The sequence below is a fragment of the Microcaecilia unicolor genome, chromosome 2, assembly GCF_901765095.1.
Source record: "Microcaecilia unicolor chromosome 2, aMicUni1.1, whole genome shotgun sequence".
Lineage (NCBI taxonomy): Eukaryota > Metazoa > Chordata > Amphibia > Gymnophiona > Siphonopidae > Microcaecilia > Microcaecilia unicolor.
Genome location: NC_044032.1, coordinates 430,760,102 through 430,785,882, shown reverse-complemented (window position 1 = coordinate 430,785,882; position 25,781 = coordinate 430,760,102). Strand labels below are relative to the sequence as shown.

The 25,781-nt window shown below is 45.7% G+C and overlaps 1 protein-coding gene across 7 annotated transcripts in view; it reads right to left on the bottom strand.

Annotated features, from left to right (window-relative positions):
* SGMS2 (sphingomyelin synthase 2) overlaps positions 1-6,774 on the bottom strand; it is a 186,406-nt gene extending 179,632 nt beyond the window's left edge. For 3 of the 7 annotated variants that reach the window (XM_030190781.1, XM_030190789.1, XM_030190787.1), the window contains exon 1: positions 5,377-5,440. The gene's annotated coding sequence lies outside the window, so the exon portion shown is untranslated. Of the gene's footprint in view, positions 1-4,924; positions 4,991-5,237; positions 5,315-5,376; positions 5,445-6,674 lie in introns of those variants that run through there. The other 4 variants (XM_030190784.1, XM_030190785.1, XM_030190783.1 and 1 more) reach the window with 4 other exon arrangements.
* Positions 6,775-25,781: the final 19,007 nt, after the last annotated feature.

Sequence of the window (25,781 nt, the reverse complement as noted above, 5' to 3'; positions counted from 1 at the left end):
AAATCAGGACCTGGAATTATCTGAACAACTTCGATCTGGTAGCAAATGAGCAGAAAATAAAAGCAAATTCCCCATGTAACAAGAAGCTTTGAGAAGAGTTGGAACTTCTGAGAAACTGTAGGACCTTAGCAAAGCAACTCCAGATGACCGTGGGAACACACAAATTAAGGTATCCCACGCAACATTCACACTGGAACCTCTGAAGTGTAGAAGTCTGACCAGCACTGTTCTTGCATTAAAGTTAGCTTCAGAACTTAGTACAAGAACAGTGCTGGGCAGACTTCTGCGGTCTGTGCCCTGAGAATGGCAAGGACAAATGAAACTCGGGTATAAAGTATCACATACAATGTAAAATGAGTTTATTTTGTTGGGCAGACTGGATGGACTGTACAGGTCTTTGTCTGCCGTCATTTACTATGTTACTATTTCCCTTTTTAGCTGATAATCCTGTCACTAAATAACTATTCCTACATGCATAATATTCCTGTTTATGCCACCAAGGTAGCTGAACACCATACAAAATGTACCGGTGCAGGAGAAATTACACTTTTACCAATAAAGTGAAATGTACCTTCTTCTAATGCTCCACAGCACCAATCATCTGCAGACAAGCTTAGAAAACAATAACAACAACGTTCCAGAGTCATATCACATGCTAAAAGTTACAATGCTTATAAAAGGTAGCTTGACAATTTTCTCAAAATACCCTTCTTATATACTGCAGTGAAATTAGTGCTTGCAGGGCACTGGGAGTCCCCCCCCTCCACCCCAAGAAGGCAGGGCATGCAAATCTCTCTCATGCATATTCATTGTGGATAGCCTGAAAACCCAACTAGCCAAGTGGTGCCTGAGGACTAGGTTGAAAACCACTGGGATAAACCATGGTATATTTTTAACATGGAAAAACTTCTAGCAGAGCACAGAAGAGCTGCCTAAGTGGGGGAAAAAATATGGAAGCCCCTAAAACGACTGACTTTCTGGAGACACTGAGAAACTCTTTGGACTTGTGGTCCTAAGAGATACAATCCTGGCAACAGATACTGACTGTGGTAATGGTGCACAGAGAGGAGTGGGAGGTTTGGGCAGTTCTCTGCTTTGAATTGGAGTGAAAAAGAATTAAAATTGTTATACATTGGATGAAGATTTGTCCTGGTGGATCGCTAATGGGATAGTGTCTATATAATTCTGGAGTTATATTTTGTTAACACTTTTGATATTGTAATTCTCATTTGACACTTTCATAAAGTTCTGCCATAAAATAAAACAGAAAAAAAAGTAACAGATCCAGCACTTCCCATTCCTGTCTAAGAAACTTCAGCTTCCCCTCAGTATTATAAGCAAAGCAACAGGTTACACTGAGACAGTCCAAAAAAAGGGTAACATGTACAGCATGTAGCGGTTTATGGACTTGTCCTTTAGGAAACCGTCCAACCCCTTTTTAAACTCTGCTAAGCTAACCGCCTTCACCACTTTCTCCGGCAACGAATTCCAGAGTTTAATTACACGTTGGGTGAAGAAAAATTTTCTCCGATTTGTTTTAAATTTACTACACTGTAGTTTCATCGCATGCCCCCTAGTCCTAGTATTTTTGGAAAGCGTGAACAGACGCTTCACATCCACCTGTTCCACTCCACTCATTATTTTATATACCTCTATCATGTCTCCCCTCAGCCGTCTCTTCTCCAAGCTGTATAGCCCTAGCCTCCTTAGTCTTTCTTCATAGGGAAGTCGTCCCATCCCCGCTATCATTTTAGTCGCCCTTCGCTGCACCTTTTCCAATTCTACTATATCTTTCTTGAGATGCGGCGACCAGAATTGAACACAATACTCAAGGTGCGGTCGCACCATGGAGCGATACAACGGCATTATAACATCCTCACACCTCTTTTCCATACCTTTCCTAATAATACCCAACATTCTATTTGCTTTCTTAGCCGCAGCCGCACACTGAGCAGAAGGTTTCAGTGTGTTATCGACGACGACACCCAGATCCCCTTCTTGGTCCGTAACTCCTAACGTGGAACCTTGCATGACGTAGCTATAATTCGGGTTCTTTTTTCCCACATGCATCACCTTGCACTTGCTCACATTAAACATCATCTGCCATTTAGCCGCCCAGTCTCCCAGTCCTCATGCATAAATTAGGCACAGATCTCCTGAATTCTATAATGGAGCGCGCTTTAGTGACCACCCTGACCCGCCCAAGCTCCTCACATGGCCACGCCCCTTTTCAGTTTCACACTAAAAGATTTACACGCGCACCTTTATAGTCAGGTTTTCAGTGCATCCACAATGAATATTCATGAGAGATTTGCGTGCAGTGGAGGCAGTGCATGCAAATCTCTCTCATGAATATTCATTGTGGATATCCTGAAAACCTGACTTCGGCTGAGGGGCCTCCAGGACCAGGTATGGGAACCACTGCAATAGTGCTTAGCAAGATGCACACATAAATCCAAATAGTTACACCAATACTTGATTGCTAGTGCCCAGTTATTGGTGCTAATTAGGTTTTTACTCAAGTAAATTGTGCATGTACGCATGATTTTGAGCGCCACATATAGAATCCGAGGGTATGTCACTCACGCTCACCGCTGTAGAACAGCACTTAAGCATCCTGCTGGCACTTACACACAACTGTTCGCTTATCTGCACATGTAGCTAGTATTCTGTAAGATTAAACAGTTTTTATTCAAAACCACAAGCAACAGCACAATCAAACAACAAGAATACAACTAAAGAGGCTCACACCATCAAACACAACATCTATTGAGCGGAAACTGCGATTCTAATTTATGAGAGAAAAAGAAAATCCCCCCCCCCCAAGAAGCAACCCAGCCAAAACAACAGTGAGTAGTAAAATATCCCATTTCCCATGACCCTGAAAGAAAATATACAATTGCTTCAACCACCATTGTGTGAGGAGTTTTCTGTCCAAAAACTGCCATTTGTTAAATGGCAGTTATCTGTTTGTTATCTGTCTCCTCCCCCTTTTTCCCCCCAGAGAAAAATGCCAGGGACGACCAACCGACCCAGACTCGTATGGCCCCAGCCACCCCTCCCAACAGATACGAAGGCCTAAGCCTTCAAACTCTCCCACCCTCCCATCCCATCTTGACGGAATGGAAGCTAGTATTTCTCCACTAGGGACTAAAATTAAGACTACTACTACTTAACATTTCTAGAGCGCTACTAGGGTTTCGCAGCGCTGTACAAAATAAACAAAGAAGGACGGTCCCTGCTCAAAGGAGCTTACAATCTAAAGAACGAAATATCAAGTTGGGCAGTCTAGATTTCCTGGGTAGAGGTGTAGAGGTTAGGTGCCGAAGGCGACGTTGAAGAGGTGGGCTTTAAGCAGAGATTTGAAGATGGGCAGGGAGGGAGCCTGGCGTATGGACTCGGGGAGTTTGTTCCACGCGTGGGGTGAGGCGAGGCAGAAAGGGCGGAGCCTGGAGTTGGCGGTGGTGGAGAAAGGTACTGAAAGGAGGGATTTGTCCTACCGCTAAAGTCATTCAAAGCTGGACTATGTGCTCTTGGAGACAAAGAGGCATATTTTCAAAGCAGTTAGCCTTCCAGACTGCAAAATAGAACTAGGAAGAAGTATCTTTTGCACTCTGAGCCTCCCACATCATCAGGGCACAAAATTAATTCCACCAACACCAAAAAGGAGAAGGTGTCTCCTGCAACCAACATCCCCCCCCCCCCCCCCAACCCACTATATATGCTTTGCTTAACAGTAATTTTAAACCCCTCCCTAATATTCTGTAACTTTACACGCCCATGTAGCATGTCAATTGCCTTTAGTTGCCTACACAAATCACTTCAGAAAATTTAGTTTTTTTACAACTGGTAAGTGAACCCAGCTCACAAGTGCGGCTTTACCACAGAAAAGGCAAGGTCTGCTGATCTATGGGAAAGTCAGTATGGTACTAATTTCTATTGCCTCCTTTCCACTAAGAAAACAACAGGGCAACCAGTCTGCAAACTCCAAAATGGAAAAACAAAAGGGCAGATCGATAAGAGAGAAATATCAATTTATTATGTGACAGTGTCGGGCTGATTCTGAATATTTTTTGTCAACTTATAAATTGATATTTCTCTCTTATCGATCTGCTCTTTTGTTTCCGCTTTCCACTAAGCCAGAGGTGGGCAACCCGCACCTCACCACTGAATTTCATGCCCAAGCCCACACAGAAAATGACCTGCCAAACGCCATTAACCAAAATTTTGTGGTCAAAGGAACCACTGAAAGATAAGAGGACAAGACAAGACTTGTATGAAACTGTTAGCAACTGGTTGGATAGACAGAAGTATACGGTAACAGACCATTCAGTCTGTTGGCAGTGAATTATATGGCACATTTGATCATTTTCTGTATATAAAGGTTGCACTAAGCACTTGGGGTTATGGGGACCTAAACATGATATGCAATTCTGGAGTCAAGTTCAGCATTTGCATTAAGTTGGCCCTCAAGGGTGTTGGGAATCATTTTCTTTCCAAAAATTCCATGTGTACCCATCATGCTGATAACGGGCACAAGTCAGGCCATTGTTTTAAAACTGGTAAAGTTCAGGATGTGCAGTGCAGCCACCTGCAGAACTCCCCCATAATTAAACATTTAAGCCGATACCTTTGTATTTGAGCACTGGGGTTTGTTTTTTTTTGTTTTTTTGTGTGCAGGCTTAAAAGTAGGTGCAGTAGTGAAAATGTTAATGTACCCCTAAGAAAGGGAAGGCAACCATCTCACGCCTAAGTTGCCCAATTCTACGAAAAGCTAACCTCTAATAACCCTGCTCTGCTTCTTCTCCCTCATCACAACCGAGCACCCTGACCCACCCCATGGGCAGGAACCCCCCCGTACCTTCCTTAGGCTGCACACAAACGAAAAAAAAAAGCAACTAACCACATCCTTGCAATTACCCACCCACGGAAAAGAAAAAAACAACAAAAATCACTCCCTTCCAACGACCTCAGCAGCAAGAGAGGCTTCAGAAAGGGAGAAGTAGCAACACTTGTAGCCACAGCCCACGAGCACAGCAACGACTCTGCCCTGGTACTGATACCGATCCCCCGGGCACAGCGACCATCATCTAACGGCAGGGACGAGAAATGCTGTAGGGGGGGGGGGGGGGGGATCCCGGGGAACTCTACCCCTCCCCCCTTCGGCGGATCGCGACAAAGTTTTAACCCCTTCCCAACGCATCTGCCGTGAAAAAGAGCAAAGCAGCCACACTCACCAGCAGCAGATCTCTCTCAGCTCCTTTCCTCCCTCCGTCTGAAGCTCAGTCCTGCCTGACATCATTCACTCCCTCAGTCACACGCGCCTTCACTCCAGTCCCCACCCTCTCTCCCTCCATTGCCAAAACACTGACTCACCCCAGCCTGCAGAGGCTGTGAAAGCCCAGTCAAACCAGTAAGACGTCCAAGGCATTCCTGCATGGTGCTAAACGTGGAGGAAGGGAGGAGGAGGAGAAGTAGCAAAAGGCCTGGCGACAGGGACACGTGTACAGTGATTGGAGAGGAGGGGAAGCTCCAACCGGGATGGGGGGGGGGGGGGGGGGGAAGAAAGATTCACTCCAGGAAGGAGGGGGGGGGGGGGTGGGAGCGAGATTCACTCCACACCGTCCTCTCTCGCTGGCCCACCTTGTATTACCGGAAGGAATATCAAAAGGAGCTTTGAACTCCCACATTTACTGCTCCTGTCTCTAACCTTTCCGCCGGGTAACTAACAGCGATCACAAGAAAGCATGCAAGCGCTTTAACCTTCCAGATGTTGTCATGTGCAAGCTTTGATTTTAGTTGCTTTTCTGCACCTTCCTAAACCATCTTTCCCTATAATTAGCTTATAATTTGGTTGCCTTCCCTGGACGCCCCTGGCATGCTCGTTGCCTTCAGCTTGTTTGATGTCCCCAGAACTACCACCAGAAGGAAGGATTTGAAATGCAAAATGCTCCAGCAGCTCGCTACTACGAGGTGTATTACAGAAAAATAAATACATATATAAAAATTATATCAGTAATAAGGGTAGGTGCAAGGGTGTCTGCCCTATACCGACTTTCAGTATCCCTCCCCCTTTTAATACTTAAACTCTGTTATGATTACCCCAACTCTCCTCATCTCATCAGAGTAAACCTGTTAAAAAAAAAAACAGCTGGCATCTTAGTTTTGAAAATAGTAATTTGGGTAGTTTCAAAGGAAGACGCCCAGTTATCTTTGTTTCTTTGCAAGATTACTCTAGGAGGCGTAGAGTTGGGGTAATCATAATTCGAGTTTAATTATTAAAAGGGGGAGGGCACTGGCACTGCTTTCATTGTGTGCAATTGTATTCATAGATATACTGAAGCCCTGAGCTGGGGCAAATCACTACCCTAAAACAAGGAACAGCATTCCCCTCTGCTATTTGAAGCCCCAGGCAGGTATGTTGCCTATGCCTAAATCTGAACCTGCCCGCTTGTTTTGTTTGCAGTATCCTCCCCTTCTCACTACCAATGTTTTCATCCTCCTACACTACTACATCCTCATGTCAGCAGTTCATTTCCAACTTCCACCTTTCCCCATCAGTGGTATCTTCCTCAGTATGTTTCCCATTTCCCTTCAACTCATCAGTGGTACCTTCCCCCCTCCCTCCCTCCCTTCTTGCTTCCTATGTTTCCTTCCTTCCTTTCTTCCCTTACCTTGTGAGTGGTATCTCCTCAGTCATACCAGCCAACTTTTCCAAATGATTGAGGCGCAGGGGCGTAGCCAGACAGCAGATTTTGGGTGGGCCTAGGCAAGAAGTGGTTGGACACCAAGTGTTCTCCCCCTCCCCTCAAAAAAATATCTAAGCTGGTGGGAAAATGTTTCTCTGCACCTTGGCAGTCTGCAGCAGGCATGCGCTGAAAACGGAGCATTCACAGGTGCCAGTAATGTGGAGCACACCATTTTCATTGCCATCAGGGGGAAGTGTTCAACTGGTAGAGCTTGGAATCCCCATCAGCTACTGCTAAACATGTGCTACTGTTGGGTGGGCCTGAGCCCTAAGTGGGTGGGCCCCGGCCCACCCGTGGCTACGCCACTGATTGAGGGTGCTCAACTCTGAATAAATTATCAAACCCATCTAAAGGAAATTAAAGTATGGTGGGTTATGCACACAATTGGACAGGCTGTCTTTACATGAAGAGCAGAGCAGGTGCTGCACATGCAGGTAAAACTCGTGGGTAAAAGAAATGGAAGGCACTGGCAGTCCTCTTCAAAATGTAGTAAAATGTTCTACTTTCTGGAACTCTGCACTTCCTTTTTATAGCCCTGCAAGATGCAGAACTGGCAAGGGGGGCCCACTTTTTGAGAGGGAGATTTTGGGGACTCGCCTCCAGTCCCGCTGACTCCACTTCATGGCTCTACAATCTTCTCTTCTTCCAGTTCTCTGCAGCACCAACAATCCACCTTCCCCTCCATCAGCAGCAGGAGACAGCTTAATAAAATGCCATCTCTTGCTGCCAAAGGACCAGCCTCACAATAAGAGCTGTGAGATTTTGAAGCTCTTACTGCAAGATTGGTCCTGTGGTAGTAGGAGATGATGTCTTATTAAAGCATCTCCTACTGCCAACGGGGATGGGGGGGGGGCAGAAATTCCAAGGGTGTCCTATCCCAGTGCTAGAGATTTGCCCATGGGCATAGTTTGACTGTTTCATTTGGGGGGGGGGGGGGGCAAAGAATGAGATGGGGCATATTAGCATATTCATTTGCATATACATATATATGTATGCAAATGAATATGCTAATATGGAGGAAGGAAGGAAGAAAGAGCTGGCTTTTTTGCGAATAATATTCCCAAAAAAGCCAGCTCTTTCTCCCTTCCTTCCTTCCTTATCCAGAACTCCCTCATCCTCTCCAGTAGTATTTCCCCACCCCCTTTCCCATACCATGCCAGTGTTGACCTTAGAAATGCATATGCTCTATATGTAGATCCTTCAAGAGGTAGTGTGTCATGATTTAGGCTCTACACCCTTTCTGATGTTTTGGTGCCACCTCAGTAAGGCCAACACACAATCTCTCCACTGCAAAACACTATACACAAAGTTGTTCAAAAACACACTCATGACCTTACCAAACCATAACAGCACTAATTCCAAGGACAGGACGAGCTACAACCTTATGCGTGGAAAGGCAGCACTGTAATTAAACCAGGCTCTAAAACACCAGTACACTACCTAGTCACAAAAAAAAACAAAGAGGGCTGCAAATACTACACACTAGCAGAATACTGCACCTTGATCACACATGAAAAACACATGACACAACAGATATGACAAAAGGAACTAGAGATAAAAAAAAAATATGAAAGCAAAATACTGAACTGGAAAGTTACCTCAAGAAGTTAGACTTGGCATGCAGCAATACTAGAAAAATTGAAACTTACATGCAAAATATCACAGATGCACATTTCCAAAAGCTGACATATTCCAATTAATAAATTCTGAATAAAATACTTTTTTCTACCTTTGTTGTCTGATCATTTAGTTTTTCTATTCGCTTTGGTCCCAGTGTCTTCTGTTTTATGCAGAATCTTCTTTCCATTTGATATTTTTCTCTCACCATGTCCACCATCCTCCTGTGTCCTTATGCGTCCTGTCCACCATCTGTAGCCCTATCCCTATCCTTTCTCCAGTTTCTTCACCCAACGTGTAATTAGACTCTGGAATTCATTGCCGGAGAACGTGGTACGGGCGGTTAGCTTGACGGAGTTTAAAAAGGGGTTAGATAGATTCCTAAAGGACAAGTCCATAGACCGCTATTAAATGGACTGGAAAAATTCCTCATTTTTAGGTATAACTTGTCTGGAATGTTTTTACGTTTGGGGAGCGTGCCAGGTGCCCTTGACCTGGATTGGCCACTGTCGGTGACAGGATGCTAGGCTAGATGGACCTTTGGTCTTTCCCAGTATGGCACTACTTATGTACTTATGTACTTATGTAGTTTCAGCATCTGCTCTCAAAGTGTTCCGATCCAGCCCTTAAATTCAGCAATTTTCCCTCTATCCATATCCCGCTTTTCGCCTCACTCCCTCCCCTCCCTTCCATCCATGTGCATGTACTTTCTCTGTCTTCCATCCCCTCCAAGTCCAGCATTTCTCCTCTCTCCCTTCCCCGTGTGCATCTCCTTCCTTTGTCTTTCTTCCCTCCATCCTTGTCCAACATTTCTCCTCTCTTCCCTGCCCTCCACTCCATCCATGTCCAGCATTTCTCCTCTCTTCCTTCCCCTCCATCCATGTGCGTCTCCTTCCAGATTACCTCCCCTCCATCCATCCGTGTCCAGCAACTCTCCATTCTCCACTGCCCTCTCCTCCATCCACCCATATCCAGCAAATTTCTTCTCTCCCCTACCCCCTCCATTCATCCATCCATGTTCAGCAATTCTCCTGTCTCTCCCCTGGCCTCCCCTCCCCTCCATCCATGTCCAGGAACTCTCCATTCTACCCTGCCCTCTCCTCCATCCACCCGTATCCAGCAAATTTCCTCTCTCCCCTGCCCCCATTCATTCATCCATGTCCAGCAATTCTCCTGTCTCTCCCCTGGCCTCCCCTCCCCTCCATCCATGTCCAGGAACTCTCCATTCTACCCTGCCCTCTCCTCCATCCACCTGTATCCAGCAAATTTCCTCTATCCCCTGCCCCCATTCATTCATCCATGTCCAGCAATTCTCCTCTCTCCTGCCCTTCCCTCCATCCATCCATGTCCAGCAATTCTCCTTTCTCCCCTGCCCTCCCCTCCTCTCCTGTCCTTTGATCTCTTCTCTCCCCCTACCCTCCCCTCCTCTCCATGTCCAACGATCTCTTCTCTTCCCCTGCCCTCCCATCCATGCCCAGCAATCTCTTCTTTCCCCCTGCCCTCCTCTCCATGTCCAGTGATCACTTCTCTCCCCCTTCCCTCCCCTCTCCATGTCCAGTGATCTATTCTCTCCCCCTGCCCTCCCCTCCCATCCATGTCCACCAACCTCTTCTCTCCCCTTGCCATCCCCTCCTCTCCATGTCCAGCAATCTCTTCTCTCCTCCTGCCCTCCCCTCCTCTCCATGTCCAGCGATTTATTCTCTCCCCCTGCCCTCCCCTCCCATCCATGTCCAGCAATCTCTTCTCTCCCCCTGCCCTCCCCTCCCACCCATGTCCAGCGATCTCTTCTCTCCCGCTGCCCTCCCCTCCTCTCCATGCCCAGCAATCTCTTCTCTCCCCCTGCCCTCCCCTCCTCGTCCAGCGCTTTTCTCTCCCCCTGCCATCCCCTCCCATCTATGTCCAGCGATCTCTTCTCTCCCCCTGCCTTCCCCTCCTCTCCATGTCCAGCAATCTCTTCTCTCCCCCTGCCCTCCCCTCCTCTCCATGTCCAGTAATCTCTTCTCTCCCCCTCTTTCATTAAAACTTGGGGACCATGGGTCAATTTTAGCAGACAATGGAAAAGGTGCCGGTACTCAGTACCCCCAAGTACCCCCTCAAAAAAGACCTGGTCTTGGACCTTGTCAAACGTCTAAAGAATGCAATGCACAGGTGGAATCAACTTTGCTACAGCCCAAGGTCTCACTCTCCTCGAATCGTGATAGTTTGCCGAGGCCATGAGCTTGACTGAGAAGCCACCTCTCCAGTTCCTCCAGGACCTTTCTCAGGTGGTCCAGCAAGAACAGACTCAACTGCAATAGCTTATGGGAACCCTTCGGGGAGGGGGGTCAACTGACAGTGATGTGGATGTGGACCGTAGCCTCGTCGGTCCTGAATCTGCTTCCGGGACCCTCTCAAGTGGTTTCACCTCCAGCTCACCCAGCATTTCAGTCACAAGTTCCGGCACTGCCACGCTTTGATGGGGATTCCAAGGTGTGTTGACAATTTATAAACCAGTGCCTGATGAGCTTCAAGCTACAACCCTCCAGCTTTCCATCTGATCGAATCAAGGTCACCTTTATTGCCTCACCTTATTCCTGTGTTCCTGCTTTGCCTTGCTCCAGCATTCGGGCGTAGCCACGGGTGGGCCCGCCTGGGCCCACCCAATTTGGGGTCAGGCCCGCCCGGTAGCAGTGTTCCTTCCTGCACAGCGATTCCGGTTGCAGGCTCGGCTCACAGCGATTCCCACACGCTGCCTGCCGGCTGCCGCTCAACAATCTCCTTGCAGCTACTAAAGCGCTAACCCGGAAGCCTCTCCTCTGCAGAGGAGAGACTTCCAGGTTAGCTCTTAGTAGCTGCAAGGAGATTGTTGAGTGGCAGCCGGCAGGCAGCGTGTGGGTATCGCTGCGAGCCAAGTCTGCAACCGGAATCGCTGCTGGGCGGGCCTGCAAGGAGGGTGAAGGAAGATGGGGTGAAAGTTGCTGCATGGGGGAAGGGATGATGGGGAAAAGATGTTGCATGGGGGAGGGAAGACGGGGACAGGAGCTGCACAGGGGGGGAGGGAAGATGGAAGGAAAGATGCTGCACAGGGAGGAGGAAAGATGGAAAGATGAGGCATGGTGGGTGGGTGGGGGAGATGCTGCACAGGGAAGAAGGGAGAGATGCAGCAAAGGGGTGGAGGGGTGAGGAAGGGAGAAGTCTTGGCTGCATATGAGGTGGAGGGAGGGAGACATGCTGCATAGAGAGGGAATAGGTGGTGAGAGGGGGAGAAATGTTGAACATAGGGGTGGAGAGGAGGGAGAAATGGTGGGTATAGGGGTGGAGGGAAGGGAGAAATGTTAGACATGATGATAGAGGGGAGGAAGGGAGAGATGCTGCATGGGAAGGGGAGAGAGATGTTGGACCCAGAATACAAGGGAGAGGGAGAGAGAAATGTTGGACATGACGGTAGAGGAAAGGAAGGTAGAGATGCTGTATGGGAAGGGGAGAGAGATGGTGGACCCAGAAAACAAAGGAGAGGGAGAGAGATGGTGGACAGTGGGAATGAGAGGGGGAGATGGCCATGGAGGTGGATGAGAGGGAGGGAGAGGTACACAGTAGGTGGTGAGGGGAGAAAGAGGGAAAATGCTGGGCCATGGGGGAGAGGACAGGAATGAAGAGAGAAGGGGTAGGAAAATATAAGGCTACCAGGGTGGGGTGTGGTGGGGTGGGGAGGGGATCAGATGCTAGTTAGAGGGGTGGAGGGAGGAAGATGATGGGAATGGTGGAACCCTGTGGGAGAGGCCAAGAGGGGGAGGAAGGGGTGGCAAGGAAATGAATTACTCTGTTGGTTATCCAATGCTAATGTAGACTGTGATGCAATTTGGTTACAATTGAAATGAGACATACTGTTCCCTATCTCTAAACAGCTTATTACTTATTGTATTATTCTATCACATATTACTGATTGTAAGCAATATTTAGATACTCATTCTACCTTGTTTATTGACAAGTACAGTGGGGGAAATAAGTATTTGATCCCTTGCTGATTTTGTAAGTTTGCCCACTGACAAAGACATGAGCAGCCCATAATTGAAGGGTAGGTTATTGGTAACAGTGAGAGATAGCACATCACAAATTAAATCCGGAAAATCACATTGTGGAAAGTATATGAATTTATTTGCATTCTGCAGAGGGAAATAAGTATTTGATCCCCCACCAACCAGTAAGAGATCTGGCCCCTACAGACCAGGTAGATGCTCCAAATCAACTCGTTACCTGCATGACAGACAGCTGTCGGCAATGGTCACCTGTATGAAAGACACCTGTCCACAGACTCAGTGAATCAGTCAGACTCTAACCTCTACAAAATGGCCAAGAGCAAGGAGCTGTCTAAGGATGTCAGGGACAAGATCATACACCTGCACAAGGCTGGAATGGGCTACAAAACCATCAGTAAGACGCTGGGCGAGAAGGAGACAACTGTTGGTGCCATAGTAAGAAAATGGAAGAAGTACAAAATGACTGTCAATCGACAAAGATCTGGGGCTCCACGCAAAATCTCACCTCGTGGGGTATCCTTGATCATGAGGAAGGTTAGAAATCAGCCTACAACTACAAGGGGGGAACTTGTCAATGATCTCAAGGCAGCTGGGACCACTGTCACCACGAAAACCATTGGTAACACATTACGACATAACGGATTGCAATCCTGCAGTGCCCGCAAGGTCCCCCTGCTCCGGAAGGCACATGTGACGGCCCGTCTGAAGTTTGCCAGTGAACACCTGGATGATGCCGAGAGTGATTGGGAGAAGGTGCTGTGGTCAGATGAGACAAAAATTGAGCTCTTTGGCATGAACTCAACTCGCCGTGTTTGGAGGAAGAGAAATGCTGCCTATGACCCAAAGAACACCGTCCCCACTGTCAAGCATGGAGGTGGAAATGTTATGTTTTGGGGGTGTTTCTCTGCTAAGGGCACAGGACTACTTCACCGCATCAATGGGAGAATGGATGGGGCCATGTACCGTACAATTCTGAGTGACAACCTCCTTCCCTCCGCCAGGGCCTTAAAAATGGGTCGTGGCTGGGTCTTCCAGCACGACAATGACCCAAAACATACAGCCAAGGCAACAAAGGAGTGGCTCAGGAAGAAGCACATTAGGGTCATGGAGTGGCCTAGCCAGTCACCAGACCTTAATCCCATTGAAAACTTATGGAGGGAGCTGAAGCTGCGAGTTGCCAAGCGACAGCCCAGAACTCTTAATGATTTAGAGATGATCTGCAAAGAGGAGTGGACCAAAATTCCTCCTGACATGTGTGCAAACCTCATCATCAACTACAGAAGACGTCTGACCGCTGTGCTTGCCAACAAGGGTTTTGCCACCAAGTATTAGGTCTTGTTTGCCAGAGGGATTAAATACTTATTTCCCTCTGCAGAATGCAAATAAATTCATATACTTTCCACAATGTGATTTTCCGGATTTAATTTGTGATGTGCTATCTCTCACTGTTACCAATAACCTACCCTTCAATTATGGGCTGCTCATGTCTTTGTCAGTGGGCAAACTTACAAAATCAGCAAGGGATCAAATACTTATTTCCCCCACTGTATATGGATATAAATAGATGGCAGTCATCCCATATGTCATTATGGTACAACCCTAAATTTCTTATTGATCATAATACTATTTACTGGTCTCTTTGGAACTCTTTTGGTATTTACTCACTGGATCATATTATTTGTTTTTGTTACATTTCTACCCCATGCTTTCCCACTCATGGCAGGTTCAACGTGGCTTACATGGGGCAATGGAGGGTTAAGTGACTTGCCCAGAGTCACAAGGAGCTGCCTGTGCCTGAGGTGGGAATTGAACTCAGTTCCTCAGGACCAAAGTCCACCACCCTAACCACTAGGCCACTCCTCCACTGTTGCTAATATTTGAGATTCTACATGGAATGTTGCTATTCCACCAATGTGGCTGCGCAGGCTTCTGCTTCTGTGAGTCTGACGTCCTGCACGTCAGACTCACAGAAACAGAAGCCTGTGCAGCCTTCTACATGCAATGTTGCTAGTGGAGTAGCAACATTCCATGTAGAATCTCCAATAGTATCTATTTTATTTTTGTTACATTTGTACTCTGCGCTTTCCCACTCATGGCAGGCTCAATACGGCTTACATGGGGCAATGGAGGGTTAAGTGACTTGCCCAGAGTCACAAGGAGCTGCCTGTGCCCGAGGTGGGAATCAAACTCAGTTCCTCAGTTCCCCAGGACCAAAGTCCACCACCCTAACCACTAGGCCACTCCTCCACTCCAAATAAACCAATTGTCATACCAATCTCATTTTCTGTAATAATTCTTCAATCACTGCATCCTAATCTTAAATTAGATGATCATAGTACTTTACTGAACCAACTTGTTTCAATTGCTTTTCAAGGGGGTCTTTAACTAAGCCACAGTAGCATTTTTAGCTCACAGTAGAAATCAGCTGGCAGTATATTCCTATAGGCGTCTCAGTGTTTACTGACAGCTGATTTCTACCGTGAGTTAAAAACTCTACTGCAGCTTAGTAAATGACCCCCCCGAATGATTTTAGGACCATGAAAAAATGTAACCACTTTAAATGAAACATTTTGGTGGCGTACTGTATGCCTTGTATATAAATATGAACTTGAAGCATCAGAATATCAGGGTTCATAAGATAACATTTATATGGAAACCTTTTGAGCAGAACTTAGAAATCAGAATATGAATATTCCATCACTGAGTTTTTATAATTGTTATTATTTTATTTCTCACTATTCTTTCTTTTCCACTTGATTTACTTTTTATTTTTCTAATCATGTCTTTATTCTTGCTCAGTTTTCACCACAAATGTTATTATTGAATTGACATGGTTACTTGTTAGTTCTAGGATGGTAATTATTGTTATTCTGATTTTATTGGCCGTTATCTTTATTTGACAATTTGTAAAGATTGTTTGATCTTAAAAAAAAAAAACGGAAAAGCTGCACCAAGTAAAATAGTTGTTAGTAAAAAAATAAATGTAAACTCTTTTGTGCTTTCCAGTGAAAAGGGTAGAACCAGTGCTCTAAAGAGGCAAGGAATCCTCTCCTTTATATATCAAAAGTCTTTCTCAGCTATGAGCTAGGCACTCGGCCAAAAATGCCTGCTTTATGAATTCATGTTCCCCATTGTTTATTTGGTTAAATACTGTAAATATTCTGTTCACTAAGCAAGGAGTGTTGGATTTCTCCACTGATTTTCACCCTCACAGAACTTTGTCCTAGCAATTATAACACCGTCTCTTGGGATCTGAAGTGTACGGTAAGCTGAACAGATGTTTAATGAAAGGGCAGTACTAGAAGGAGCTACCACTCTATAGTTAATATTTAATCCATAGAGGAATGCCGTAAAGGAGGCATGTATCTGGATTTAACCCAACTCTGTACAGAGGTGCAAAGGAAAATAGCTATTCATTGATTTTGTCTGTTTCTCAGATGGAAGGGTAGTACAAGTGAAAAAGGAAAGAGGATTTGAAGCAACACATGGCACTCAGCATGTCCAACTGATGCACGGGGCTACCTACTGATTCCACAGAACAGTGTGGAAGTGGAAATACTAGGGGACTTGATATTTAAAAGCACTTATTCAGCCAGCATTAGGTGTTGGTCATTTTAATGATGATGATGAAGTGTCATCAAGATAAGGATGACTCCTGGTAAGCATATATATTGACTTTTCCGATGTGTGCTCTGTCTTCTGTTTGTCTCTGAAGGCCACTCAAGGGCATATTCATAGTTGATGTGATTGAATCAATCCATCTTGCTGCTGGTCTTCCAATGCTTCTTCTACTTTGTCATATTTCTTAACTGCTGGAGCCCTTCTTGTTGATAATTGATCCCGGGAGGCAGAAACTGTCCACGACTTCTATGTCCTTCATTATCAAATCTGAAACTGATAGTTGTACCTGTTGTCATAACATTTGTCTTCTTTAGATTTAAGCACAATCCTGTTCTTTCACTTTCTTTTTTAACCTTGACCAGGAGGGCCATTACATCACTTCATTTTCTATTATAAGTGCAGTGCATATCGTCTTGCTATCCAGCTTCTCTTATGACATATTGGTATTCGGCACACAAGTTAAACAAATATGATGAAAGAATACAGCGGTGTTATACTCCTTTGTCAATTGAAAACCAATCTGTTTCACCATGCTCTCCCTTCACTGTTGCTTCTTGTTCAGAATAAAGATTCCTCATTAGAATAATAAGATCACCATATCTTTTTTGAGAGGCCAGATTCTATTGGTGCCTAAAAAATCTATGCGTAAACATTTACGTCTAAGCGTATTCTTTACCATGTAAGATGCTTTCTTTTACTATGCAAGCCGCACTGGACCTGCTGTATGTGGGAAAGAGCGGGGTACAAATGTAATAAATAAATAAGATGTTTAGGAACACCCATTTTCCTAAGGATTTTCCCCATTTTAATATGATCAACACAATTGAAGGCCTTGCTGTAGTCAATAAAGCACATGTATGAATCCTTCTGGTATTCTTTGGCTTTTTCTATTATCCAGCAGACATTAGCAATGATCAGTGGCGTTCCTAGGGGGGCTGACACCCGGGGCGGAACGCCGATGCGCCCCGCCCCCCCCGGAACAGCGTGACGCCCCCCCGGCGAAAGAACCCCCGATCCCCCAGCGAAAGAACCCCCCCCCCCGGGTGCACGCTGGAACAGGAAGTAACCTGTTCCAGGGCAAAGGAAGCATGAAAACGAAGAGCCGACAGGCGCGCGGCACCCCCCCAGCGGCGTGCACCCGGGGCAGACCGCCCCCCCACCGCCCCCCCCCCCCCTTGGTACGCCACTGGCAATGATGTCTCTTCTTCCCCACCCTTTCCTGAATCCTGCTTGTATCAGGAAACAGAGCAGATCGATGTTATACACTCAAGAAGATAAAGTATTTAAAAGATTTATTACACAAAAGTCCAACATATTCATATGAATGTTCTATTACTTGATATTGTTCTATTTTTTTTTTATACATGTTGGAATGTTTGTGATAGCTAAAGTACTTTGCCCATGCACATTTTGAATGTCTGTAATTTTTTTTAGATTTTTGTGTTTATGATTTTATTAATTTGATTCTATGTTATTTTAACATTATACCCTGATGCATCCTATACTTGGATGATACATTGCCATGTTAAGATCACTTTCAGGTGTTGACATTTTGTGTAATAAACCTGTTAAATATTTTATCGTCTTGTGTGTATGTCATCGATCTGCTCTGTTTCCTTATACTCTGGTTTGAGTAGATCTTCACCTCTCTTGTTACCCTGAATCTTGCTTATACACCCATTCCAGTTCCTTATCCCTCCACTCAGGTTGTTGGATGGCCGGGCTGGGGTGGGAAAATCTCTCCCACAATGAACTAGGTGCCCTGCTGTGAAAAGGAGGTGCTTATGGGAGGACTTAAAGCCCCTGCACATGCCACTATAGCCCATGCTATGCTGCTGGAGTTTGGAAGCTCGCGGAGTCTCTCTCCCACCCATAGGCAGTTGGTGGCCCAACTGTTTGGGGAGGGTCAGGGGTGGGGCTTACATCCATAATGCAGAAAAAAATAAGTAAAAGTAAAATAGTCACAAGTAATACCTTTTATTAAATTTAGATATATGTATCATATGTCAAAGAATAAAGTGCATTGAAAAAAGTGTTTGTAGATGATGCCCACAGTCTGTGGCACGCTCTCTCACACACACACATACATTCCACTTGCCCTCTCTCTCCCTCTCTCTCTCTCTCTCTCTCACGCTCTCTCTCTCACTTCCATCTCTCTTCCCTTCCTCCTGCACCCCCACCGTGTGGGCCAGCATCTCTGTCTCTCTTTCTCTCACTCTTTCTTTCTCTCTTAGTCTTTCTCTCACTCTCTTTCTCTCTCACTCTCTCTCTCTCTCTCTCTCTCTCTCACCCTCTCTCTTTCTCTCTCATCCCACTTGCCCAATGACAGTATGCCACTGGCTCTGTCTCACACAAATATGTCTTCCTCTCCCTTCCTACCCTCAGAGAACTTGTTGATTTTGCTGTCCCATCAGATTAGGAGCTGCAAGATCAACAGGTTGTTCATGAACCTGGTTGCTCAAATTGTCTGAGAGTGTAGTTGGAAGGAAAGTACATTTCTACAGAATAGGTAGCCAGAACTTTTGGATGGCACAAAAGCACCAGTGCCAAGGTCCAATTTCCAGGCACCATTGCAACCTGTCACTCAAGATTTGTCAAACCTTGAATTGAGGGACCTAAATATTCTAACATTTACATTATGAACATTTATTTATTTATTTATTACATTTGTATCCCACATTATTCCACCTTTTTGCAGGCTCAATGTGGCTTACATGGTACCGTAAACGGCGTTAGCCGATTCCGGTCTGAACAAATACAAGGTATGAACGAATACAAGGTGATATTGTGGTAGAATGAGGTACATGTATGGTAGGTACAATTGGGGGGAACTTAGAGAGGGAGAGGGAGAGGAAGAGTTAGGATATGTCCATTACGGTCTTTGGTTACGTTGTGTCGCAGGTATCCAGGTATTTTTATGCTGGGTCGGTGGGGTATGCTTTCTGAACAGGTCTGTTTTTAGTGCTTTCTGGAATTGTAGGTGGTCAAGCGTAGTTTTTACTGCTTTTGGCAGTACTTGCCATAGTTGTGCGCTTGAGTAGGAAAAGCTGGATGCATAGGTGGATTTGTATTTGAGAACATATTCATGGTTATCAGCAAAAGACATAAGCAATGACCTGCTCTGAAGGAGAAATGCCAGGAGAAGCTATTTATTTATTTTATTTACTTTTTATTTGTACCCCACGCTTTCCCACTCATGGCAGGCTCAATGCGGCTTTAGACTTTGCAGCTCCCTAATAGCCTCTTGACTTTCTGTATTTTGTTTCATGATGGCTGCACTTTCTTAAAAAAAGCATAGGGAATTTTTAAAAGGGTGGCACTTACCAGTCTCTGCCCGATAGGCTGCAAATGTGTGTTGAGCCTCTGGAAGGTTTCATCAGTCATGCTTGGACTAGGCAACCCTGAAACCCTTAACAATTTTCTTGCTTTCCGCTGTAGCTGGTGCTAGAATTTGAATGATTTTGCTCCCACTACATGCAAAGAGGTTTAAACCAGGACTGGCTCAACTTGTCCCTGAATAAAACAGATCCATCAGGTATTTGCTTGTTATAACATTAATTTGATGTTAGTCGTGCTACCTGCCAGGTTGCAGGAGCAAGTGGCACTTGTGACTTTACTTCCAGTTCTCCCAGGTGCAGCAGAAGTGACATCAGAAGCGCTGCTGCCAGACAGGGAAGAGGCATAACTGAGAATGAATGAATGTTGGGGCTTTTTAGCCACTGCTCCTTCTGCCACTTTATAGAAGGGAAGTACTGCACTGTTGGGGGTAGAGAGGGGAAATGAGTGGGAAAGGGGAGAGGTTGAGCACTGAAATTACTGGGTTGCTTGGGCTCCAGTTTCATATCCCATGATGGTGATTCAGCTGAAATTCATCACCAGGATGATCATAGAAACATAGATTTGGTGTACAGAGCATTAACAAATAAAGCCCACGTGAGGTCCAGAGCTCCCCACCCCCATTCAGTGAGGAATAACATGGTGCAGATGTAACTACCTGAAAGGGGAGGGGGGAATTTGCAATTAAGATTTTAGCTTTATTATTTGCAAGGAGCTTGAGTGTTTGAGGGATGGGGAGAAGGGATATGCTTGACTGTTGGGAAGGTGAGAATGGGGAGAAGGCTAATGTTTCACTGTTGGGATGGAGCGAGGGGAGATGCTTAACTGGGAGTATGGAGAGAGAAGATTCTTGACTTTTGGAGGGGTAGGAAGAGAAGAGATGCTTGAATTTTGGAGGAATGGGAAGAAGGGAGGGACAGGCAGGCAAGGGGAGATTCTGGACTGTTGGGGAGGGGAAGGGAGAGGGGAGATGTTGAATTTTTGTAGAGGAGATGCTGGACTACAGGAGTTAGGGGCAGAAAAAGAGAGGGGTGATGCTGGGCATGGTGAACCATGTAGGAGAGGCCATGGGGAGGGTGGCTTGACAAAGAATAGATAGGCAGAAAAGAAAGAAGTGGCAGAGAGAGACAAAAGGGAAAGATCAATGTCAAAGACAAATGTACTGCTACTACTACTTATCATTTCTATAGCACTAGTAGACGTATGCAGCGCTATACACTGAATATGTAAGAGACAGTCATTGCTCTAGAAAGCTTACAATCTAATCAAGACAGACAAACAGGACAAGTAAGGGATAAGGGAATTACTTAAAGTGGGAATGATAGAACAGACATAGGTGATGAAAAAGTGAATAGGAATTAGGAGTTAAAAGCAGCCTCAAAAAGGTGGGATTTTAGCCAGAGCTGGACCTTGATATACTAGCTCTATTCCAGGTGTACAGTGCAGCAAGATAAAAGGGAAGGAGGCTGGAATTGGCAGTGGAGGAGAAGGGTACAGATAAGAGAGATTTACCAGTACTTGTTGGGGAGCTGTCTGCATTTTGCATGTGTGTCTGAGGTATGGTGTTCTCTGCTAGTGTTACTTGCTCACCTCATGTGGAGCACATGCTTGTTCTGTTTTCTCAATAAGAGGTGTGCTGGTGTTCTAGAAGTTGGTGTACTATTTGCAGTACTCCATTTTTATATACTCTCCATCTTGTTAACAGGGTGTGTGTGGAGCCACTGATCACCCACTTCCTAAGGATAGCCTGTAAGAGTACTCATCAGATTAAAAGGACCAACTCAATGTGCAGGGCATTGGCGTAGCTACGTGGGGCCTGGGCCCCCTCATATTTGGCCCTGGACCCCTCCCCCAGTGTCCCTGTCACTGTCGCCATCGCCGTCGAGTATCTGTGCTGGCAGGGGTCCCCAATCCCCGCCAGCCGAAGTTCTGTGTCTTCAGCCCATCTCTGGCCAGCGCGTTGCTGCAGCCTGCAGCAGCTGATCTGATTCTGCAAGCGGGAAGCCGATTCTCTTTGCGTGGTATGAATCGTCCTGACGTCCTGCACGTTCTGCAGAATCAGATCAGCTGCTGCAGCAGTCTGCAGCAATGCGCCGACCCAGAGACGGGCTGAAGAGTCTTCAGTGAAGACACAGAACTTCGGCTGGCGGGGATTGGGGACCCCTGCCAGCCCAGGCACTCGACGGCGACGGGGGAGGGTTGGCGACGCCGGGGGAGGGGGTCAAAGTTGGCATTGGCGGGGGGGGGGGGGGGCAAAAATGGCGGTACGGGGGGGTTCGTGGGGGGGGGGAATGTGCCCCCTCACCTTGGGCTCTGCCCCCCTCCCGCCGAAGTCTGGCTACGCCCCTGATGCAGGGAAACATAAACCACAGGAACACTATCCCAGCATCTACATGCTACTTAACAATTGTCACCAATGCCCAAAAACGTACGAAAATCTTTAACACATTTTAAAATTTTTGCTGTGGATCCTCAGAAGCTTGGCTAGCTGAATGCATGTAACTTTTTTAATATGCTACTTAGCTTTCAAAATGTTAATCTCGGAGTCTCTGCCAACATGGCCAGGTTTTGATAACTTCATCAGGGTAGAGGTCCAAATCACATCGCTGTGTGTACTGGCACTTTTTTCCCCCTAGAAACAAAAAGCAGATTTTGTCCTTCCCAGTTACTCTCCTCCAGCTGTCTCTTGTATGTCTCTTATCTTCCCCTCCACTGTACCACTACCTCATGCAAATCCAATAGCATTATACAGAAATTCAAATACTTTGCCCTTCAACAGAAAGCACTTTCCACCTAGTTTAGCAACTTCTTTCAATGCCTACCTTCTGTGGGGAGATGTACTGTAGAATCTGGACATCATATGATGAGGCTGTAACAGAGATAATAGTATAGTTGTAACTTTGGCAGTTAGTGTATCCCTTACCCTTCAAATTTTCAAATTTGAACTAAATAATTGTAATCCAAAATGAAAGTTCTCAGTTTCAGTAACATTTTCCTCAAGGCAAGGTACAGGGTACTAAATACACTTTGTTGAGCTAAGTCTAGGAAGTACCTTGGGTTCAGGTCTGTCAGAGCAAAGAAAGGGAAACTGCAAGAATGTTCCAGGATGGCAGAGAATAGAAAGGGAAACTGCAAGAATGTTCTTGGATGGAAGCCATGGCAATAAATATAAAGAACGTGATACAAAGATATTATGACTTGCTCTGCTTGTAGTTAACTTGGTGAAATGAGATCCTATAGTTTAGAAAATACAGTGAATTGCTTAATTGCCCCATGAGGCTGTTTCTTGGGAATGTGAGGGTAGTTGGGGTGATTGACTCATAGTTGCTTTTCTGAGGGCCCTCTGTTGTCATTATAGCTCTGGCCAGACATTTCACATTTCTCAGGAGGGCCAGGAACAATAGTGGCCCATATGGTGCCAGTATCAGCACTGGACCAGGAGGTCCAGTCCCCCCATGCTGCTCAGTATCTGAGGCCTGCTCTGGTGAGATTCCCCCATCCCTCAAGGGCAGATCTGATGCCAAATCTTATACTGCTGAGAGACTGACATGCTAATTAAGAATGCAACCAAGAAGAAGTTTTATCTATTTACTCATAAATGTTTTTTTTTTAACTTTAGATTTTTATTGAATATTTGTAAATATTTTTAAACATTTGCGACAATCAAACCATTCAGTATACAACATGCTTATGCTCCCATTTCTTTGCATTGTGGAGGAGTGGCCTAGTGTTTAGGGTGGTGGACTTTGGTCCTGGGGGAACTGAGGAACTGAGTTCGATTGCCTCTTCAGGCACAGGCAGCGCCTTGTGACTCTGGGCAAGTCACTTAACCCTCCATTGCCCCGGGTACAAATAAGTACCAGTATATAATATGTAAGCCGCATTGAGCCTGCCATGAGTGGGAAAGCGTGGGGTACAAATGTAACAAAAATAAAAACATACTGACTTTCCACCTAATTTATATTACAAAACACCCACACAACTTGTTAATTTCAAACTGTTCCCTTAAAACAGTGCCCTCCAACCATGTTCTACTCGTTTGTCTAACACAAGTGGTGGACTCAACCTTGCCCTCTATACCTCCTCTTCCCCACCCCACTCCACCTAAACCCTTATTCCCTTGTTACCTCCCCCCCTCCCCCCTACCTATCCCTCCTGCCCCCTCCCTGGAATGTGTCCTCAATCCCTCTAAAGTCTCTCAATCATTTGTTGAAGTCTTGTCCATCCCCTTTTACGTTGGAGCTCTCCCTCCCTCCTATAAACCGTTAAAAGCTCCATATGTTACAGAAGTCTCACTTTAACCTTCCAATCCCCTAATTTTGGGGAATCCACTGAGTTCCAACAGCGCGCTATAAGGCACTTAGCCGCTGCTAAACCCCATGAAACTACCATGGTTCGGGCCAGCGCTTTCATCACTGCCTGCCAAAATACTACCACCCCCGGGCATGTCCACCACACATGAAGAAATGTGCCTTTCTGTTTTTTACATCTCCAGCACACATCTGATGCTCCTGAATACATTTTCTGTAACCTCTCTGGTGTGTAATACCACTGCATTAGCACTTTATACTCATTTTCCTGTATTAACATGCAAACCGAGGCTTTCTGTACTTCCCCACATATATCTTCCCATTCCCGCTCTGTGAATTGGCATTGCAAATCCCTTTTCCATGCTTCCTGAAATGAGTATTTTTTTGTCCTCATCCCCCTGAAAGAACCGATATACCACCGATATGGGTTTTGGGACTCTCCCCAATAATATCCACAGATTTTCTAAACTTTCCTCTTCCCGTGGGTATCCTCTCCTCCACCCCTCTTTGTCTATAAAGTGTATTACTTGCATGTACGCGAATCCCTCGCTCACAGGAATCCCATGCCTGGTACACACCTCCTCAAAACTCCTCACCCCGCTCCCATGAAGCACATCCCAAAATGTCACCACTCCCTTCTGCTCCCATCTTACAAAGGTAGCATTTTCCCTGCCTGCCCTAAACTTAGGTTCCCACCTAAGGAAGGCCATTGATGATACTCCATCCTTCTGCCCCCAAGGTTTCCGTATATTCCCCCATAATTCCAATAAATGCCTAAGGTATGGACTATATTCCCCCTGTAGCCCTTTCCCTATTATCTCTGTCATCCACAACAAAGATCTCAAGCTCCTTTGTGGCCAATATGACTGTTCCACCTGAACAGCCGGTTTCTCCATTCCCCTCTCCCAATCTAAAATCAACCTCAATTGGGCTCCCCAATAATACCACTCCAGGTTTGGGACCGCTCTCCCCCCTCCCCCCCTCTCCCCACAATACTCTCTGTGCCATTCGTGGTTTCTTATTTCCCCATATAAAGTTAATTATAGAACTTTGTAATCTCTTAATAAACGGTTTTGGGACCGCAATAGGCAATGTTTGAAATAAGAATAGTATGCGCGGCAGCACATTCATTTTGATCACCGCCATTCTCCCGCACCAGGACAGCCACTTACTTTTCCATCTCAACATATCATTTCTAATCTGCTCCTGTAAACGGCCATAATTAAGTTGGAATACCTTATCCAGGTTCCCAGGTATTTGTATCCCTAGATAATAAATTTTTTGGGGTGTCCACTTGAACTCATACCTGTCCCTCACCTCTGACTCTTCTTCTTCACATAACGATATTCCCATTATCTCACTACTCATAAATGTTAAAAAAAAAATTTTAATCTCTTATCTCGTGACATCTTCTGACAATCTTTGACCTTTAAATGTTGCAATGGGATCAAGGTTTGGGGATTATGCAGTGATACTACAAGTTCTGACTCAGAGGCAAAGACTCAGGACATTGGGTGTGATGTTGCAAGAGGAGCTTTATGTAAATGACCTTTCTCAAGCACAGAGTCATCTTCCAACTATGAATCATTTAAAATATTATTAATTGTTCTGGTTAGCAAAGTCCAGGCTTCCAAGTGTATTCTTTAACAACTCATCTCAGATGCTTACTGAAAAATTATCTTAAGACAGGTCTTAATAGAGATTTGGAATTCCTATCATTTGATAAACCTTAAAATTATATATACTACTTTGATACTGTAAAAGAGTGATAAAATGAAACTTACCCAGTATGTGGGTCCTGACGGGTGCTGGGGCATTTTTGGGCCATTCTGGGTCTGGCCCAGTCTTGCCCCACTGATGGGGCTGTGCCAGTTCCTGGGGTGGCTAGCTGGTCCTGGTTTCGTCTGGGACATTTTTGGGGCTGGCCGAGGCCGGTTTCTCCCTCATTAGGATCTGTTTCAGGTTCAATCCAAGTCCCAGGGCTGCAGGGATTTAAAACGCGGCAAGCGCAACCAAGCATGCTGCTGCAAATGAGCAGGAGCACCTGCAGGCCAACTGGAAAATGGCTGGCTTTGGGCCTGCCCTACCACAGCTCCTTCGCATGCACAGTGGGTCCGGGGGATCTGGTGCAT